Source organism: Erinaceus europaeus, chromosome 7 (genome assembly GCF_950295315.1).
Source record: "Erinaceus europaeus chromosome 7, mEriEur2.1, whole genome shotgun sequence".
Taxonomy (NCBI): Eukaryota; Metazoa; Chordata; class Mammalia; order Eulipotyphla; family Erinaceidae; genus Erinaceus; species Erinaceus europaeus.
The window spans coordinates 81,819,915-81,841,531 of record NC_080168.1 but is presented as its reverse complement, the minus strand read 5'-3'; the positions used below and the strand labels follow the sequence as shown (position 1 = coordinate 81,841,531).

The 21,617-nt window shown below is 41.2% G+C and overlaps 1 protein-coding gene across 3 annotated transcripts in view; it reads right to left on the bottom strand.

The window, feature by feature from the left end:
• The window catches only part of TRIM13 (tripartite motif containing 13), a 47,322-nt gene that overhangs the window by 2,792 nt on the left and 22,913 nt on the right, over positions 1 to 21,617 (bottom strand). Inside the window, exons 2-3 of one of the 3 annotated variants that reach the window (XM_060194852.1) lie at positions 17,617 to 17,775; positions 12,333 to 12,419 (exon numbers count right to left, since the gene is read on the bottom strand). The gene's annotated coding sequence lies outside the window, so the exon portion shown is untranslated. Of the gene's footprint in view, positions 1 to 12,332; positions 12,420 to 12,773; positions 13,092 to 17,616; positions 17,776 to 21,617 lie in introns of those variants that run through there. The other 2 variants (XM_016193419.2, XM_060194853.1) reach the window with 2 other exon arrangements.

Sequence of the window (21,617 nt, the reverse complement as noted above, 5' to 3'; positions counted from 1 at the left end):
CACATGAGAGTACCATGCAAAGAAGCTTCACAAGTAGTGGAATCTTTTTTTTTTTTTTTCTTAGTATTTATTTATTAATGAGAAGGATAGGAGAGAGAGAATGAACCAGACATCACGCTGGCACATATGCTGTCGGGGACTGAACTTGGGACTTCATGTTTGAGAGTCCAACACTTTATCCACTGTGCCATCTCCCAGACCACAGCAGTGGTATCTCTCTTTCTCTTGCCCTCTTTCTGTCTCACCCTCTATCTGGAAGGAAGTCCACCAGGAGTGGTAGAATCAAGCAGGTACAAAGTACAAAGTACTAATAGCAACAACGTTTTTTTTTTTTTTTTTTTTTTTTGCCTCCAGGGTTATTGCTTGGGCTCACAGTGCCTGCACTGCTCCTGGAGGCCATTTCCCCCATTTTTGTTGCCATTTTCCCCATTTTTTGTTGCCCTTGTTGTTGCCATTATTGTTATTGTTACCATTGTTGTTGGGTAGGACAGAGAGAAATTGAGAGGGAGACAGATGGGCAGATAAAGATAAGACACCAGCAGAGCTGCTTCACCACTGTGAAGCAACCCCCCCTCATACAGGTGGGAAGCCGGGGGCTCGAACCGGGAACATTACGCTGGTCCTTCCACCACGTGCTGAAACCGATGTGCCACCACCCAAGCCCCAACAACAACAAAAAATTTGAAGTAACAAGTTGTATATATTTTATTAAATCTTAATCCTTGTTTGCATAGTTTTTATAACATATTTTTATTTATTTATTCCCTTTTGTTGCCCTTGTTGTTGTAGTTATTATTGTTGTCATTATTGGATATGACAGAGAGAAACGGAGAGAGGAGGGGAAGAGAAAGACACCTGCAGACCTGTTTCACCGCCTGTGAAGCGACGCCCCTGTAGGTATAGAGCCGAGGGCTCGAACTGGGATCCTTAGGCTGGTTCTTGCGCTTTGTGCCACGTGCGCTTAACCCACTTTGCTACCGCCCGACTCCTACTTGCATAGTTTTTCTAATATTTTGTGTAGTAAAGTAGGAAGCACAAAGCATTTCTGCTGCATACCAGCAGATATGTCTAAAGGAAAATCTTACAAAAATGAGCTTGCAAGCTAACCCAGCTGTTATTTTTACTTCAAAGAGTAAGTGACAAACTATGGCAATTTAAAACTTAAGCTTCTGGGAGTCGGGCTGTAGTACAGCGGGCTAAGTGCAGGTGGTGCAAAGCACAAAGACTGGCATAAGGATCCCAGTTTGAGCCCCGGCTCCCCACCTGCAGGGGAGTCGCTTCACAGGCGGTAAAGCAGGTCTGCAGGTATCTATCTTTCTCTCCTCCTCTCTGTCTTCCCCTCCCTCTCTCCATTTCTCTCTGTCCTATCCAACAACAACAATAATAACTACAACAATAAAAAAAAAAACAAAGGCAACAAAAGGGAATAAATAAAATAAAATTAAAATTAAAAAAATAAAAAAAAACTTAAGCTTCTGGCAGACATCTTAAAAATGAACAAATGAGGCTATTAAATATACCTCCCCTCACCAACTATACATCTGTGCAGGGTCAGGCTTCATAAGCAATGCTTTATCTCCTACCTCCCACTTTCTTTTCTTTTTTTTTTTAAACCAGAGCACTGTTCAGCTCTGGCTTATGGTGGTACAGGGATTGAACTTAGGACTCTGGAGCCTCAGGTATGACAGTCTGTTTGCATAACCATTATGCTATATACCCTCTGCCCCCTATATCCCACTTTCTTTTTTTTTTTTATTTTTATTTATTTATTTATTTTATTTATTTATTCCCTTTTGTTGCCCTTGTTGTTCTATTGTTGTAGTTATTGTTGTTGTTGTCGTTGTTGGATAGGACAGAGAGAAATGGAGAGAGGAGGGGAAGACAGAGAGGAGGAGAGAAAGATAGACACCTGCAGACCTGCTTCACCACCTGTGAAGCGACTCCCCTGCAGGTGGGGAGCCGGGGTTCGGACCGGGATCCTTATGCCGGTCCTTGTGCTTTGCGCCACCTGCGCTTAACCCGCTGCGCTACAGCCCGACTCCCTATATCCCACTTTCTAAGGAGAGTGAATAGATTTTTTTAAAAAAAGTAAGTATTACATCAGTAATTTTTTTTGTTTTGATGAGCACACACCACTCAGCTCTGGCTATTGATGGCTCCAGGGATTGAATTTAGGATCTCTAAGCATGCAGCCACCATACAACCTCACTGCCACTTAAATTTTTTTTGCCTCCAGGGTTTATTGCTGGAGCTCGGTGCCAGCACTACAAATCCACTGCTCCTGGAGGCCATTTATTTTCCATTTTTTGTTGCTGCTTCTATTGTTGTTGCTGCACAGGAGATAAACTGAGTAAGGGGAAGACAGAGAGGTGGAGAGAAAGATAGATACCTGCAGATCTGCTTCATCCCTTGTGAAGGGACCCCCCCCCCCCTGCAGGTGGGGATCCAGGGGCTTGAACCAGGGTCCTTGTGCCAATCATTGTGCTTTGCACTATGTGTGCTTAGCCCAGTGCATTACCACCCAGCTCCCCCACCTAACAGTTTTTTTTTTTCCCTCCAGGGTTATTGCTGGGCTCGGTGCCTGCACCATGAATCCACCGCTCCTGGAGGCCATTTTTCCCCCTTTTTGTTTCCCTAGTTGTTGCAGCCTCGTTGCGGTTATTATTGCCATTGTTGACGTTGCTTTGTTGTTGGATAAGACAGAGAGAAATGGAGAGAGGAGGGGAAGACAGAGAGAGAGGGGAGAGAAAGATAGACACCTGCAGACCTGCTTCACCGCCCGTGAAGTGACTCCCCTGCAGGTGGGGAGCCAGGGGCTCCAACCGGGATCCTTACGCCGGTCCCTGCGCTTTGCGCCACGTGCGCTTAACCCACTGTGCCACCGCCTGACTCCCCCCACCTAACAGTTTTAAGAGTCACAATGCAAAAAAAGCTTTGTGAGCTATGGAACAATGCTGTGGTGTTTTTTCTTCTCTTCCCACTATTTTTTATTTATTGGATACACAGCCAAAAGTTGAGAGGGAAGGGGGTGATAGTGAGAGAGACACCCACAGCCCTACTTCACCACTTGTGAAGCTTTCCCTCTGCAGGTCCTCTGAATCCTGGTCCTTGCACATTGTAACATATGCTCAACCAAGTGTGCCACCACCCAGCCCCACTTACTACTAGAGAGAGGGAAAGAGAAATGGAGAGAGGAAGAGAATGAGAATAAAATCAGGCAAGTCTGTTGGCCTTAATGTTTTTGTTTTTTTAATGGCAGAACTAGGTCTTGCACATGTATGATTCCATTGCTCCCAAGGCAACTTTTTTATTTTGGGGAGAGGGAGAGAGAGAAATCACAGCACTATCTTATCTTTACAGAGCTTTCCTGGTACTGTCCATGGTGCCCCATGAAGTTAAGGCTTGAACCTGGGCCCTTTTGAGTGAGGTGTGTGTTCTACCAGGTAAGGCATCCCCAAGTGTGCCTCAAAAGTTTTAGATGAGTGGTCCGGGAGTTGGTGCAGTGGATAAAGCATAAGACTCTCAAACATGAGGTCCTAAGTTCAGTCCCCGGCAGCACATGTACCAGGGTGATGCCTGGTTCTTTCTCGCCTCCTATGTTTCTCATTAATAAATAAATATTTTTTAAAAAAGAAGTCTTTAAAAAAAGTTTTAGAGGAAAATATGTTAAGATATTTTGTCTCATTAAGTGAAAAGTATATTTGATAGTTAAGGAATGTATAGATTTTTTCTTCTTCATGTGTAACACATGAAAAAAAAAAAGTCAGTAGAAATTAACTTTAAGGGCCAAGTGGTAGCACATATGGTTGAGCACAAGGACTAGAGTTCAAGCCCCTACTCTTCACCTGCAGGGAGAAATGCTTTATGAGTGGTGAAATACTGCTACAGGTATCTCTTCATTTCTCCATCTCCCAATTTCAATTTCTTTCTCTCTAAATAAAAATATTTAAAAGAAATTTTTTTTAAAAAAATTACTCATTTAAAAGAACTACATACCTTCTCCCCCTTTCTTGGTGTGTGTGTGGGGGGGGCAGACAACTCTTTTTTGCATCCAGTCATAAAATTTCAACTTAAAAATGTCAAAAGGATGGGAACCGGGTGGTAACGCAACAGGTTAAGCGCAAGTGGTGCAAAGCGCAATGGCGGGCTTAAGGATCCTGATTCGAGCCCCTGGCTCCCCACCTGTAGGGGAGTTGCTTCACAGGCGGTGAAGCAGGTCTGCAGGTATCTATCTTTCTCTCCCCCTCTGTCTTCCCCTCCTCTATTTCTCTCTGTCCATCTAACGACGACATCAGTAACAACAATAGTAACAACAACAATAAAAAACAATGGCAACAAAAGGGAAAATAAATTTTTTAAAAAATTATATTTATTTATTTTCCCTTTGTTGTCCTTGTTTTTTATTGTTGTAGTTATTATTGTTGTTATTGATGACGTTGTTGTTAGAGCCAGGGGCTTGAACTGGTCCTTGCACTTTGTGCCACGTGCACTTAACCTGCTGTGCTACGCCCTACTCCCCCCATTAATAAATTTTTTTTTAAATGTCAAAAAAGAAACAAGTTGCCTAAGATTGATTTCTTCCTTCTAATGTGTTTCTGACTACCAAAAGCAAAGTACATTTTCAAGCACAAAAATCTTACTTCCCAACCAAATATAAATTTCCAAAGTTTGATATCAACAAAGAAAACAGCCATATACTTATCTGCTTTCTCTCTGGTTTTCAATCCTCATTTTCCTATCATATTTTTTATTTTTTGTATATTTGTACAATAAAATTCATGTTGGTGTAGTTCTGAGTTTTGACAAATGCATAAACTATACAGCACCATTATTATCTTTAATGCTAATTTTTAAATGTTGGGTTTAAGGTTTTGCAAGTGTTCAATACTACAGAGTGAGTGCCTGCCTTCCCAGGGTCAGATTTTTTTTTTTTTGTAGGAGAGGAGAAATACCACAGCACTGTTATACCATCCATGAAGTTCCCCCATGTCACCCCTATATACACCCATTTTATTTTTAAGCAAATTTTCAGAATATCTGTATTCAAAGAAAACTACAAAAACTGCTTTTTCAATCTTACCTTCAGTGAGTTTCTACAAATAAAAACTGCAATGTGACAGCCAAAATATTAAAAAATGTAAATGTCTATAGATATTTGGGCTTATTTCTAGGCCTTTAATTTTATCCACTTGTCTGTGTGTTTATTTTGGTTCCAGTACCAGACAGTTTTGACTACAGTGGCTCCGTAGTATTGTTTGAGATTAGGAAGTGTGCTGTCTTCAGTCTTGTTCCTTTTCTCATGATTGCTTTTGCAATCTCAGGAACTTTCTGGTTTCAGATAAATTTTTGTAGTTTTTGTTCTATTCCTTTAAAGAAATTTGGTGGTACCTTGATAGAGATGGCATTAGACCTATATATATGGGTTTGGGGAGGAAGGTCATTTGTTTAAAATGATGTCATCTCCTTTGTGTCATCTTGGATAGAACTTGAAGACATCCTGTTAAGTGAGATAAGCCAAAAAGAGGACACATACTGGGGCCAGGCAGTGGCAAACCTGGTTAATTGCACATAGTACAGTGTGCAAGGACTTGGGTTCAAGCCCCTGGTCCCCATCTGCAGGAAGTTTCAAGAGTGGTGAAATTCAAGAGTGGTGAAATAGGGCAGCAGGAGTCTCTGTTTCTTTCCCTCTCTAGCTCTTCCTCCCTTATCAGTTCTTCTCTGCCTCTAATAAATAAGTAAATAAAAATTAAGAAAAAAGAATACATACCAAATGATCTCTTATAGGCAAAACTTAATAAATATGGGGCAGGGAGTAAGAACACAAAGGTAAATGTGGACTAGGCATGGTATACAGCATCAAAGCAAAGGGCGCTGGGGAAGGGGTTCTACTGCATAATGATGTAATGTAATGTAGGTTGTAGGTGAGTGTTCTGCAGACTTTCACAAGGAGATGAAAATTGCCCTGAGGTCCCAGGTTCAAGCTCCAGCACTATTATAAGCTAGAGTGGAGCAGTGCACTGATTTGTACTCATGCTCATTCTCTCTCTCTCTCTGTGTATCTCTCATTAAAAATACTTGGGGGGGGGTTCCAGCGGTAACGCAGCAGGTTAAACACATATGGCACCAAAGCACAAGGACCAGCATGAGGATCCCGGTTTGAGCCCCTGGCTCCCCACCTGCAGTGGTGTCGCTTCACAGGCTGTGAAGCAACTCAGCAGGTGTCTATCTATCTATCTTTTTTTTTATTTTATTTTATTTATTTATTCCCTTGTTACCCTTGATGTTTCATTGTTGTAGTTATTGTTACTGTTATTGATACTGTCATCACTGTTGGATAGGACAGAGAGAAATGGAGAGAGGAAGGAAAGGCAGAGGGGGAGAGAAAGATAGACACCTATAGACCTGCTTTACTGCCTGTGAAGCAACTCCCCTGCAGGTGGGAAACTGGGGCTTGAACCAGGATCCTTACACGGGTACTTGTGCTTTGCACCACCTGCGCTTAACCCCTGTGCCGCCGCCCGACTCCGGTGTCTATCTTTCTCTCCCCTTCTCTGTCTCCCCTCTTCTCTAAATTTCTCTCTGTCCTACCAACAACAACATCAATGACAACAATAACAATAATGACAAGGCAAAAAAAAAAAGGAGAAAATGGCCTCTAGGAGCAGTGGATTCGTGGTGCAGGCACAGAGCCCCAGCGATAACCCTGGAGGCAAAAAAATAAAAAGTAGATAATAAATACATAAATAAATAAATACTCTGGTAGTGCAGCAGGTTAAGCGCACATGGCACAAAGTACAAGGACTGATATAAGGATCCCGGTTCAAGCCCCCGGCTCCCCACCTGCAAGGAGGTCGTTTCACAAGCAGTGAAGCAGGTATACAGGTGTCTGTCTTTCTCTCCTTTTTTTTTTTTTAACCAGAGCACTACTCAGCTCTGGCTTATGGTGCTGCAGGGGATTAAATCTGAGACTTTGGAGTCTCTGGCTGGAGAGTCTCTTTGCATAACCATTATGCTATCTACCCCTGCCCTCTCTCCCTCTCTGTATTCCCATCCTCTCCTGATTTCTTTCTGTCCTGTCCAACAACAATGGCAGCAATGAGAACAATAACAATAATAACAACAAGGGCAACAAAAATGGGGAAAAGTGGCCTCTGGAGCAGTTGGATTTGTAGTGCAGGTACCAAGCCCCAGCAATGACCCTGAAGGCAAAAATAAAAAATAAAATAAAGCCCTTTGTTTTTTATTTATTCAGGTGCTCTACACTTTCATGCTAATTTTAATACAGACCAATTTATTAACCAAAAAAACAAAGTACCGTACTGAGACTCAGGAGGTGGTACAATGGATAAATTCTCAAGCATGAGATCTCAAATTTAATTCCTGGCATTGCATATGCCAGTGATAAGTCTGTTTTTCTTTCTCTCCCTATAAATACTAAAAACCAAACAAACAAACAAAAAAACCTCTTAGTCTGATAGCCTTTAGACACAGAAATTTGTCTTTACCCATTAATAAATGAGTCAGGTGACAGTGGCTCACCCTTTTAAGTAAAACAAACATGTTATCACTCATAAGAACCTGAGCTCAACCCTGGTCCCCACCTGTAGTAGGGAAGCTTCATAAGCAGTGGTACACTGCTTGAGGTATCTCTTCCTCCTTATATTAAAATAAAAACCCTGGGTATGATGGAAGGCACCAAGCCCCACACAAATAAACAATCTACCAAAGGTTTTACAAAACAGGTACCTAATTTTCTTTCACCTAAATAAATCTAAATAGCTTTAGATGACAGTCATAATTTCTTTTTTTTTTATTTTCCCTTTTTGTTGCCCTTGTTTTTCATTGTTGTTGTAGTTATTACTGTTGTTGTTGTTGAATAGGACAGAGAGAAATGGAGAGAGGAGGGGAAGATAGAGAGGGGGAGAGAAGACACCTGCAGACCTACTTCACTGCTTATGAAGTGACTCCCCTGCAGGTGGGGAGCCAGGAGCTCAAACCAGGATTTTTATACTGACCCTGCTTCACGCCATGTGTGTTTAACTGCTGCGCTATTGCCTGACCCCTAACTTTTTTTTAAATTAATTTTTTTTAAATGTGACAACAGTGAAAAAAGTATTATCTCATATAGGAGAAGACATGTACTGTATCAGATGAGCTATCTCCAGGCCCCTGATCTACTAAGATTACTTCTGAGATGACTACTGGGGATATAATTGGTATGAACAATGTTCTTTCGGGTGGGAGTATAGCATAATGGTTATGCAAAAAGACTTTCATGCCTGAGGCTCTCAGGTCCCAGGTTCAATCCCTCACACCGCCATAAACCAGAGCTGAGCAGTGAGTGTTTTAGTAAAAAAAAAAAAAAAAAAAAACAATGTTCTTTCTGCTTAATATAGTCATATACATCTCTTATTCTAGGTAAACCTGACCTGTAGACTATTATCAAGTACAAGGCTTACTATACCTTAAACTTTATTTTTTTAAACTGGAGCACTGTTTTTTTGCCTCCTGAGTTATCGCTGGGGCTTCATGCCAGCCCTACAAATCCACTTCTGGAAGCCTTCCCCCCATTTTAGTGGACAGGACAGAGAGAAATTGAGAGGGGAGGAGTGACAAAAAGGGAGTGAGAACGGGCAGAAACTGAAAAACAAGATCAGAATAGAAAACACTAAGCCTGGACTGGAGTTGGTGTATTGCACCAAAGTAAAAGACTCTGAGGTGAGTTGGGGGGAAGAGTACAGGTCCTAGAAAAGGAATGACAGAGGACCTAGTGGGGGTTGTATTGTTTTATGTGGAAAACTGAGAAATGTATGTACAAACTATTGTATTTATTGTTAAATGTATGTACAAACTATTGTATTTATTGTTGAATGTAAAACATTAATCCCCCAATAAAGGAAAAAAAAAGAAAGGGAGTGAGAAAAATAAGACATCTTCAGACCTGCTTCACCACTTGTAAAGCGAAACCACTGGTAGGTGGGGAGCCAGGAGTTCAACCGTGATCCTTGCGCTGGTCCTTGTACTTTGTACTATGTGTACACCACCACCCAGCCCCCTAGGAGCACTATTTAGCTCTGCCTTATGGTGATGCTGGAGACTGAACCTGGGACCTCTAGTACCTCAGGCATGAAAGTCTTTAATTTGGCTAGAAGACAATATATTGCATTCCTCACTCATATTCAATAATATAAATACACAGGGAGACTGGAGGAAAGGCAGATTTGGATCTGAAAAGTTATATCTTCTTTTAGAAATTTAGGCAGTCCTAGTATTTAAATTGTTTTAAGGATTAAATTTTTGGTTACCCATAAGATATTTTCTCAGGGGCTAGGTGGTGGCGTACCTGGTTAAAGTGCACAAGGACCCAGGTTCAAGCCCCCAGTCCCCACCTGCAAGGACCCAGGTTCAAGCCCCCAGTCCCCACCTGCAAGGGGAAAGCTTCACAAGTGATGAAGCATGTCTGCAGGTGTCTCTCTGTCTCTTTCCCTCTCTCTATTCCCCTCCTCTCAATTTCTGGCTGTCTCTTGTAAATAAAAATAATAAAGATTAATAAATAAATTTTGCCAGAGGACCAGTGGTGGACATATTACCAGGTGCAAGGACCTAAGTTGAGCCCATTCTCACCACCTTCAAGGGGCAGCTTTATATATGGTGAAGCAAGTCTGCAGGTGTCTATCCTTTCTCTCTCTACTTTCTCCACCCTTTCAATTTTTCTCTGTCCCATCCAATAAAATAGTAAGGAGGTGGGGAAAGAGGGAAAAAATGGCTACTGGGAGGAGCAGATTTGTAGTGGCATAGAGAGCCTCAGCAATAACCCTGGAGGCAAAAAAAAAGAAAAGGAAAGAAAAGAAAAGGAAAGAAAAGAGCCAAGTCATATGAAGCAATAAATAGATTCATAGTGCTGGCACCAAGAGCTCCAGTGATTACCCTGGTGGGAAGGAAGATTTTGCCACATATATCATGTAAAAAAGGTGATTTAAAAATCTAGCTTTGGGAGGCCAGGAGATGGTGCACCCGGTTGAGTGCACCGGTTGAGTGCACGTATTACCATATACAAGGATCAAGACTTGAGCCCCTGCTCTCCACCTGCAGGGGAGAAGCTTCACAAATGGTGAAGCAAGTCTGCAGGTGTCTTTCTTTTTCCCTATCTTCCTCATCTTTTCCAATTTTTCTCTGTCCTATCAAAAAAAAATTTATATATATATATGAAAAAAGGCCACAGGGAGGAGTGGATTCAGGTGCTGACATCAAGTCCCTGGCCCCCACCTGCAGAGAGAAAGCTTCATGAGTGGTGAAGCAGGGTTGCAGGTATTTCTCTCTCCCCTCTCAATTTCTCTCTTATTCAGTAAATAAATAAAAATATTTTTTAAAAAATCTTTAAAAAAGAGGAAGAAAGGTATAAACAGCTATAATGGAATACATTAAAAAGAGAGCTCAGATTATGGAGCCTACATTATATGAAGCATAAATGGATGGAATGTAACTATTCTGAATGTCAGAAAACATCTGATCTGGTTAACTACTATAAGAGTTATAAAAGCGGGAGTCGGGTGGTAGCACAGCGGTTAAGCGCAGGTGGCGCAAAGCACAAGGACTGGCAAAAGGATCCTGCATCAAGCCCCCCGGCTCCCCACCCTCAGGGGAGTCACTTCACAAGCGGTGAAGCAGGTCTGCAGGTGTCTATCTTTCTCTCCCCTTCTCTGTCTCCCCCTCCTCTCTCCATTCCTCTCTGTCCTATCCAACAACGAAGACATCAATAGTAACTATAACAATAAAACAACAAGGGCAAAAACAAAGGGAAAATGAATAAATAAATATTAAAATAAAAAAGTATTAAGAGTTATAAAATTACTCAATTCTTGAAAGTATCATTCTAGTATCTAGTTCCAGGTATTGATAGTCCCACACCAGGGTAATGACAAGGTAAATGTCTTTAACAAATAACAGAAATGGGCAATCCAATGATCTAATGGTCTCTTAAAAGATATGAAGTAAAAGCCAAAGTCAGCTATGGTAAACTGAGAAAGATAGCACATTTACAAAGACACTGTAACTCTAAATGTTATGATAAATACCTTATAAAAACTATCTAAAAAGTTGACACCATATTGAAGTTGGAAAGGTTACCTCTATCTGACTTTTGAAAACAACTGAGAAATCTATGTGGACTCCAAATAATGTTGAATTCTAGTTTTTCCCCAACAGAGAAAGTCAACATGAAGAAAATGACTTTTACAAAATTAATGTTTGACATCTCTGTGAACTGTTAAAATATATGTGTGTTTTAACTATTAACTATATTCGTGTACACATACTATGAAAGCTAAATACAAATTTAAGGTGTTATATTAGAGCATATGTATTATAAACCAAGAAGGTCCTAAAAGAGAATTTGGCTGTTGAACTGCATTTTCAAGGAAAGGTAAATCAAATACTAGGTACTAGCTACAAAGCACTTTTATGAAAACAGACATATCTGAGGCTGGTGAAATAACTCACCTGGATAGAGCTGCTCTGCCATGTGCCTGACCCATGTTTGAGTCTACCCAACCACCATATTCAAGAAAGCTATGGTGCTGTGGTCTCTCTCTCTCTCTCTCTAGTAAGTAAATAAATATTAAAAGAAAAGAAAAAAGGCATATCAGAACAAAAGCTGTGGCAGTAGGGATTAGGTAACCAACTCATTGTAAATGTACTTGACTTAGCAGGATGGTCAGTAAACCAGATGATACAAAAGATGGTATTTTTACAGAAAGAAGCAGTTATCTATCTTTTCACTGTGTAAGATATAGAACCAGTTATTCAATAGCCCCATCATAACTGAGGGAGTGTTATGTAAATGAAATCTGCTTTTATGAGAGCTCTTTTGTCAGAAAATTCAAGCCATCATACAGTCTCTAGCACTGGAGACGAGGCCAGGGGCATATATTTAAGAGAAATGTTCCTGAAATCTTTCTCCTTTGTAATACAAACCTCTGAATTATAACCTCCAAGTGTGGGCTCTATTTATTTTTCTCTTTCCTTTTTTCTTTTTTAAACTAGAACACTGCTCAAGCTCTGGTTTATGATTGAACCTGGGACTTTGGAGACTCGGTCACGAGAGTCAAAGTTATTCTCTTTGAATAACCATTATTATCTACTCCCGCCCGGATTCTATTTTTTGAGTTTAGACAAGAATAAAAAGCCTAAGACCACCCACGAAAGAAAATAGGTGGGAACATATTTTTTAAATCGTTTCTTAACATTATATTCAAAGTTAAATAATAAAGATTCTGGGTCTACATAAATTATGTCTTTCTTCTTTTAATCTAGGATAAAATATTGTGGTTTACCTCTGTTCCCTGCTAGCAGGTGTATTCGTCAGGGATCCTATTTCCCAGGGTAAAGCAATCAGGTTTTCTGACTAACAGCCGAGACTACTGCAAAGAAAGAACAAAGAGGGTGTTAGGCATTTATTTACACAGGTTCTTTTTAGGGTTTTTGTTTCAGTCGTCCCCCCACAAATTAAACCAGCTTTGGGGAGATTCTAGGCGAAGTCCGCAGCCTGGGCGAGAATAGAGAAAGGGAGCTTCTTCTCCATGGAGGGGGGCGCCCTCCCCCGGTTCCCGGTCAGGGGTGTCCGGGTTCCAACTCAGGGTCTCGGCCGCCTGCTCCCGCGATGCGGAGGACGAGCTCCCGATTTTCCCGCCGCCCCGCCCGGGCCAGGCCCCCCCGCAGCAGGCTCCCAGGCTGCCCGGCCACACCGAGGTGTCCGGCGGGTACTTATCTCGCACCTCTGGGCCGGGAGCGCGGAAGGGGCCCCGCCTAGAGCCGCGTGGGCGCCGCCACAACGCTGGACTCGCGTGTTATCGCGCGGTGCGAATACAGAATGGACTCAAGGCACGGGATCCAGCCCGCCCCGCCGTCCTTCGGACCCTGCCTCCTCCGCCTCCGCTCGCCTTTGTTAAGCCTCTCGAGCCTCGCTTTTCACGGGAGGGAGGAGGGAGCGGCGGAGGTGCAGCGGGAGTCCTTCCGGTGCCGGTGGGAACCGGGAGTGGGGCGGGGCGCACCCGCTCTCGCTTCTCCCCGCCCCTGCCCCTCTCGACGCCGCGCGCGCGCACCCGCAGAGCGCGTGCCCAGAGTACTCGGTGCGGGGTGTGGCGTGCCGGCGCGCGCAGCTGCGGACCCCGCGGGGGCGAGCGGAGACAACCACATAACCAAGTGGAGCCACTGGGGAAGAACCCCGGCGCTCAGCGCTCGGCGCTCGACGGAGATGGTTGGGTTTGGATTGTTGTACTTTTTTTTTTGTTCGTTGCATTTTTAGGAACAAAAAAAAAAGCCCAACCCTTCACACCACTTCATCTGCATCTCAGGACCGGAAGCCGTGCCCCAGCAGTTTGGGAAACAGACAATAAATAGCCTGGGGTGCACTAGCCAGAACACAACCAAGAGTAAGATTAATCATAAAATTTATTAATAAGGTCTTTGCACATACACCCCGCCTTGCATCTTGTGTCTTTGCAGACTTTAGGTTGAATGCAAGCCACCTGATCCCAATGAAGGCTTTCTTTTAGCAAAAACACTGCTGCTGTCTCCTTTGCAAAGGAGGGAAAAAAAGTTGTTTAAATTTTCCACGACTGACAGGCATTCAGATCGCTAATCTCAGTTCTGACATTCTGCCCCCAGTGTGTGAGTGTGATGGGGCAGGGGGCGGATAACTTGTATAACATTAGCTATATTAAAAGCCAATAAGTAGGTCAAGAATAATATAAAGGTGACCAAAAGTTAAAATCTTAAGGGAAGTACAAATTAACTGGGTTTAGGCAGGTGTTTTTTTTTTTTTTTTTTAATTGCCACCAGGGTTATCACTAGGGATCCCGGGGGCCATTTTCCCTATTTTTTATTTGATAGGAAAGAGAAATTGAGAGCGGAGGGGGAGACAAAGGGAGAAAGATTGACATTTGCAGTTCTGCTTCGCAGCTCATGAAGTGTCCCCGCTGCAGTTGGGGATCATGAGCTTGAACCCGGGGCCTTGAGGGTCCTTGCGCTTAGTACTTGTGCGCTTAACCAGATGCGCCACTGGTGGGCGCCCCAAGTTAGGTAATTCTACCTATAAAAATATATCACAGTGGTCCGGGAGGTGGCGCAGTGGATAAACCATCGGACTCTCAAGCATGAGGTCCTGAGTTCAATCCCCAGCCGCACATGTACCAGAGTGATATCTGGCTCTTTCTCCTGCTATGTTTCTCATTAATAAATAAAATATTTAAATATATATCACAAAAACTACAATTTTAAGTAAAACTACACTATATCTATAGTCTTTATCACTGTGCTTACTTATTAATTCCAAACTTCAGTTATTTACTTATTTGAACACCAGTAAATAGAAGGTTTAAATTTGCATACAAAATTACATCCTTCCTTGAATAACACAGTGTAATTATATCCTGTTAGAGATAACACTGAGACTGTCAAAATTCTTGACACAGTGGAATTTCCTGCTATTGATCATTTGTAAAATAAGTAAAGCTTGAAACTCATGACAATATATCAATAGTAATAAAAATACATACTATAATCTTAATTCTGCTTTTTAAGATATATTTTACAGACAGAATTTCTAATATATATAACATATGTATATATATTAGTAATATATATACTCTTATTGCTGTGTAGATTTCATACCCTTGTCTTTATCCTGAACTTTGACAAATGTAAAAAATGTCAGTTTTCGGGGGTCGGGCGGTGGCGCAGTGGGTTAAGCGCATGTGGCGCAAAGCGCAGGGACCGGCGTAAGAATCCCGGTTCGAGCCCCCGGCTCCCCACCTGCAGGGGAGTCGCTTCACAGGCGGTGAAGCAGGTCTGCAGGTGTCTATCTTTCTCTCCCCTTCTCTGTCTTCCCCTCCTCTCTCCATTTCTCTTTGTCCTATCCAACAACGAATTGTGTCAACAAGGGCAATAATAATAACCACAACGAAGCTACAACAAGGGCAACAAAAGGGGGAAAAAAATGGCCTCCAGGAGCGGTGGATTCATGGTGCAGGCACTGAGCCCAGCAATAACCCTGGAGGAGGAAAAAAAAAAGTCAGTTTTCCTTTTGCCTACTGACACATAAGTTATCATATATATATATATATATATATATATATATATACCATTTAAAAAGGACAATGCGAAATTTGATATATACTAAAATTAAAGTGCCATTATGGAGTCATCTAGAACCTAAACCTGGAATAATTATGTTCAGGAGAGCGATACTGATGAGTCTCCACAAATGCAGTGGAACATCTTATTTTTCTGTCCTTCCTTTTTTAGTAGCTTCCAACATTCCCCAACAAGAATTCCTGGCAATTCTTGGCATTCCATAGCATTGTTAAGCATCAGTTTTCTCCTCTGTAAAATGAGGATGTGTTTCATTTGATTGTGATAATTAGGCAACTGATAAATGAACATAGTATCTGTCATATAGGAGGGGATACTTAGTAAATGATTCAAACTATTATAGAAAGAAGGAAATCTTAAAGCTTTTGAATTACAGTGCGCTTGGATTTGTAATCTTGAGGCTCAAGCACAAACCTATTTACTTATTTATTTATTTTTCCACTTCAAATGAGTTGGCTTAATTCCAGGTGGCACAGAATATGGTATAGAACAAAGATAGAAGGTGCCAGGTGTGTGGTCCAGGAGGTGGTGCAGTGAAGCATGAGGTACTGAGTTCAATCCCTGGCAGCACATGTACCAGAGTGATCTCTGGCTCCTTCTCTCTCCTCCTATGTTTCTCATTAATAAATAAAATCTTAAAAATAAAAAGGCACCAGGTGGTGATGCATCTGGTTAAGTGCACACACTACAGTGCACAAGGACCTGGTTTCAAGCCCCTGGTCCCCACCTTCAGGGGGGAATCTCTCTATCTCCTCTCCCCCCTCTCTATTTCTGTCTCTGTCCAATAATAAATAAAAATTTAAAAAAAGAACAAAGATGGAAGAGTACACCTTGGCAAGATTCTGAACAGGCTTTATCCTGACTTCAGGATAAATTGGGTAGCTGAGTGAGAAGAATTGAAGATGAACCGCTGCATTTTAAAAAATTATCTTTATTTATTGGATAGAGACAGCTAAAAATCAAGATGGCAGGGAGAGAGAGAGAAATAGAGACACCTGCAGTCCTGCTTCACCACTTGCAAAGCTTTCCACTTGCAGGTGTTGACCAGGGGCTCAGACACAGGTGCACAAGTGCACTCAACCAGCTGTGCCACCACCCAGCCCCTCTGTATTTTTCTTTTAACAACTTTTTTTTCTGAAATTTACAACAGGTTCCAAGAAATTTCATTCTACTCCTGGTGGCAGCTGATGTTATGGAAGGGAATCCAACTGTTTAAAAACAGGATGGAAGTAATCATTATTGCATCAGGCAGAACTGCTTACTTTTTGCCATATTTAATTCCTCCTTTAGTTAGTTTGCTTTTTGGTCCTTGGTTTCTTCTGCATCTCTTTGTTGCCGCTTGAATGCCTTGTCTTCCTCGTCAATCTCCTTGGCCTGCTTCTTGGGCTGTTTCAGAGGCTTCCTCTTGCCACCTTCATAGCCAGACATAGTTCCTGCCACCGCTTCCACAGACCCTATCACTGGAACAAACCTATTTTTTCTTTTTTTTTCAATTGTTTATTTATTTATTCCCTTTTGTTGCCCTTGTTTTTTATTGTTATTGTAGTTACTATTATTGATGTCACTGTTGTTGGATAGAACAGAGAGAAATGGAGAGAGGAGGGGAAGACAGAGAGGGAAGAGAGAAAAATAGACACCTGCAGACCTGCTTCAATGCTTGTGAAGCAACTCCCCTGCAGGTGGGGAGCCGGGGGCTTGAACCCGGATCCTTATGCCGGCCCTTGCATTTTGCACCACCTGTGCTTAAACCACTGCGCTACCACCCGACTCCCGCCCAAACCTATTTTTTAAAAGATTAATTTATCTTCCCCCCTCTCTTCTATCTCCACTTTGTTTCAATAAACACTTGTCTCCCTAAAGACAGACAGACACACACTTATTAATGAGAGAGAATAAAAAAGAGGAGAGAGAGAACCAGAGCATCATTCTGGCACATTCAGTGCCAGGGACTGAACTCTGGAATTTGTGCTTGAAAGTACAGTGCTCTATCCATTGTCCCACTTCCCAAACCACAAACACAATCTTAAGTAGGGCTAAATTGCCTGTATAGTAGAAGAATCTTTATCTCCTTCTTTGTGCTTAGGAAAAGAAAAAAGGAAGACTGCAGTGGTTTTTTTGTTTGTTTTTGCTGAGTTTTTGTTTGTTATGGCTGAGTCTTGGTGCTTATAGAATTCCTCTGTTCCTAATGACTTTTGTTTTCTACTAGAGAGTGAGAGCTAAGAGAGGGAAAGGGAGACAGAAAGGGGAGACACCTATAGCACTGTGTCACTGCTAGTGATGCTTACATCCCTGCAGGTGGGGATAGGGGCTTGAACCATGTTAATTTGTGTACTCTACCAGGTGAGCCACAACCTGGTACCTGTAGGTTTATTAATTTTATGATTTCAGAGATATTAAATATACAAAATATAATTTAGAGGGACAATACCTTTAAAAATACACTTACCACAAAAGACAGAAACTTACCTCAGATTTGATAAGCTTAAATAACTTCTTGATCTGAAAAATATTCTTTATATTTCAGTTACACAGTGAAGAAAAAATGAGCAATAAAGCAAAACCAGCTTTGGAAGAAAATGAGAGATACTTAAACGATGGCAAACTTGGCCTTTAGTTGTGCTGTTCCTGTACATGGGGAGACAAATTGTAAGAATAAAGTAAAACGGTAATAATTAAGATAAAACAAGAACAGGCACCCCAGCAATAACCCTGATGGCAAATAAATAAATAAATAAATAAATGTTAATATAGTTATCTGAGAGAGGGCTCACCAGGTAGAGAGCACGTATTGCCATGTACAAGGTCTTCACTTCCAGCCTCTAACCACTATATGGGTACTCCTGTAATGGAGCAATACAGTGGTGTTTCTCCTCCTCTGTCTCCCTCTCTGGCAACTTCCTTTTTGTTATTTTTTAAATATATATTTTATTTATTCCCTTTTATTGCCCTTGTTGTTTTTATTGTTGTAGTTATTGTTGTTATTGATGTCGTTGTTGATGGATAGGACAGAGAGAAATGAAGAGAGGAAGGGAAGACAGAGGGGGAGAGAAAGACAGACTCCACCTGCAGACCTGCTTCACCGCCTGTGAAGCGACTCTCCTGCAGGTGGGGAGCTAGAGGCTGGAACCAGGATCCTTACTCTGGCCTTGCTCTTTGTGCCACCTGCACTTAAGCGCTGCGCTACTGCCCGACTCCCCTGTCAACTTTTTTTTTATATAATTTATTTCTTTATTGGGGAATTAATGTTTTACATTCAACAGTAAATACAGTAGTTTGTACATGCATAACATTCCTCAGTTTCCCATTTAACAATACAACCCCCACTATGTCATTTATCATCCTTCATGAACCTGTATTCTCCCCACCCACCCACCCCAGAGTCTTTTACTTGGGTGAAATACGCAAATTCCATTTCAGGTTCTACTTGTGTTTTCTTTTCTGATCTTGTTTTTTCAACTTCTACCTGAGAGTGAGATCATCCCATATTCATCCTTCTGTTTCTGACTTATTTCACTCAACATGATTTTTTCAAGGTCCATCCAAGATCGGCTGAAAATGGTGAAGTTACCGTTTTTTACAGCTGAGTGTATATATTGTGTATATATACCACAACTTGCTCAGCCACTCATCTGTTGTTGGACACCTGGGTTGCTTCCAGGTTTTGGCTATTACAAATTGTGCTGCCAAAAACATATGTGTACACAGATCTTTTTGGATGGGTGTGTTGGGTTCCTTAGGATATATCCCCAAGTGAGGAATTGCAGGATCATAGGGTAAGTACATTTCTAGCCTTCTGAGAGTTCTCCAGACTGTTCTCCACAGAGGGTGGACCAATTGACATTCCCACCAGCAGTGTAGGAGGGTTCCTTTGACCCCACACGCACTCCAGCATTTGCTGCTGTTACCTTTTCTGATGTATGACATTCTCACAGGAGTGAAGTGAGACCTCATTGTTGTCTTGATTTGCATTTCTCTGACAATCAGAGACTCGGAGCATTTTTTCCATAAGTTTCTTGGCCCTTTGGATCTCTTCTGTGGTGAATATTCTGTCCATGTCCTCCCCCCATTTTTGGATGGGGATATTTGTTGTCTTGTTGTTGAGTCTGGCAAGCTCTTTGTATATGTTGGTTATTAAACTCTTATCTGATGTATGGCATGTAAAGATCTTCTCCCATTCTGTGAGGGGTCTCTTGGTTTGGGTAGTGGTTTATTTTGCTGTGAAGAAGCTTTTTAATTTGATGTAGTCCCATAGGTTTATACTTGCCTTAGTCTTCTTTGTAATTCGATTTGTTTCATTTAAAATGTCTTTAAAATTTATGTGGAAAAGAGTTCTGCCAATATTTTCCTCTAAGTATTTGATAGTTTGTGGTCTAACATCCAAGTCCTTGATCCACTTGGAATTTACTTTTGTATTTGGTGAAATACAGTGGTTCAGTTTCATTTTTCTGCATGTTTTAACCCATTGTTTCCAACACCATTTGTTGAAGAGACTGTGCTTTCCCCATTTAATAGTCTGGGCCCCTTTGTCAAAGATTAGATGTCCATAGGTGTGGAGCCTCATTTCTGGGCTCTCAATTCTATTCCACTGGTCAGTGTGTCTATTCATGTTCCAGTACCAAGCAGTTTTGATGACAGCAGCCCTATAATATAGTTTGAGATCTGGAAGTGTGATGCCTCCAGTTCTGTTCTTTTTTCTCAAGATTGTTTTGGCAATTCTAGTCTTTTCTCGTTCCGGATAAACATTTGTAGCCTTTTTTCTATTCTCCTAAAAAATGTGCTTGGGATCTTGATGGGGATAGCATTAAATTTGTAGATGGCTCTGTGTAACATATTCATTTTGATGATGTTAATTCTTCCAACCCATGAACATGGAATATCTTTCCACTTCTTTGTGTCGTTTTCAATTTCTTTGAGTAGTGACTCATAATTTTCAGTATACAAGTCTTTCACTTCCTTGGTTAGATTTACTCCTAGATATTTTATTGTTTTTGTTGCTATAGTAAAAGGAATTGATTTCTGGATCTCAATTTCTTCTAACTTAGTGTTTGCATAGAGGAATGCCACTGACTTTTGAATGTTAATTTTGTTGCCTGACACCTTACTGTATTTCCTGATGATTTCCAAAAACTTCTTTCTGGATTCTTTAGGTTTTTCTATGTATACTATCATGTCATCTGCAAATAAGGAGAGTTTGACTTCTTCTCTTCCAATCTGTATGCCTTTAATTCCTTGCCCCTGCCTGATTGCTATGGCAAGAACTTCCAACACTATGTTGAATAGTAATGGTGATAGTGGGCAGCCCTGTCTAGTACCTGATCTGAGGGGAAATGCTTCCAGTTTTTCACCATTGAGTATGATGTTGGCTGTAGGTTTGCTATATATAGACTCCACTATCTTCAGGAATTTTCCATCTATTCCCATTTTTTGTAGTGCTTTGATCATAAAGGGATGTTGTATTTTGTCAAAGGCTTTCTCTGCATCTATTGATATGACCATGTGGTTTTTGGTCTTGCTTTTGTTGATGTGGTGGATCACATCGATTGATTTACGTATATTAAACCAACCTTGCATGCCTGGGATAAACCCCACTTGGTCATGATGAACAATCTTTTTGATATACTGCTGTATCCGGTTGGCTAGAATTTTGTTCAATATTTTCGCATCTATGTTCATCAGAGATATTGGTCTGTAGTTTTCTTTTTTGGTTGTGTCTGCTTTTGGTATCAGAGTGATGTTGGCTTCATAGAAGCTGGCAAGGAGTATTCGAGTGTCTTCAATCTTCTGGAAGACTTTTAAAAGTAGAGGTATTAGTTCTTCTTTGAAGGTTTTGTAGAACTCAGTTGTAAAACCATCTGGTCCAGGACTTTTATTTTTGGGGAGATTTTTGATAACTGTTTCAATTTCATTAGCTGTGATGGGCCTGTTCATGTTATCCACTTCCTCTTGACTTAGTTTTGGAAGTTGGTAGGTATCTAGGAAATTGTCCATTTCTTCCAGGTTCTCTAGCTTGGTGGCATATAGTTGTTCATGGAAGTCTCGCTTGATATGTTGAATTTCTGCAGTGTCTGTTGTGATATCTCCTCTTTCATTTACTATCCGATTTATTTGGGTCTTCTCCCTTTTTTGTTTTGTGAGTCTGGCTAAAGGTTTGTCGATTTTGTTTACTCTTTCAAAGAACCAACATTTACTTTCGTTGATCTTTTGTATGGTTTTCTTATTCTCAATGTTATTTATTTCTGCCCTAACTTTAGTGGTTTCTGACCTTCTCATTGCTTTAGGGTTCCTTTGTTGTTCTTCTTCTAGGTCTTTAAGATGTGCAATCAGGCTGTTTATTTGTGATTTTTCTTGTTTCCTAATGTGTGCTTGTATAGCTATGAACTTCCCTCTTAGGACTGCTTTAGCTTGATATTTTGATAGCTTGTGTCTTCATTTTCATTGAACTCTCGAAACATTTTGATTTCTTCCTT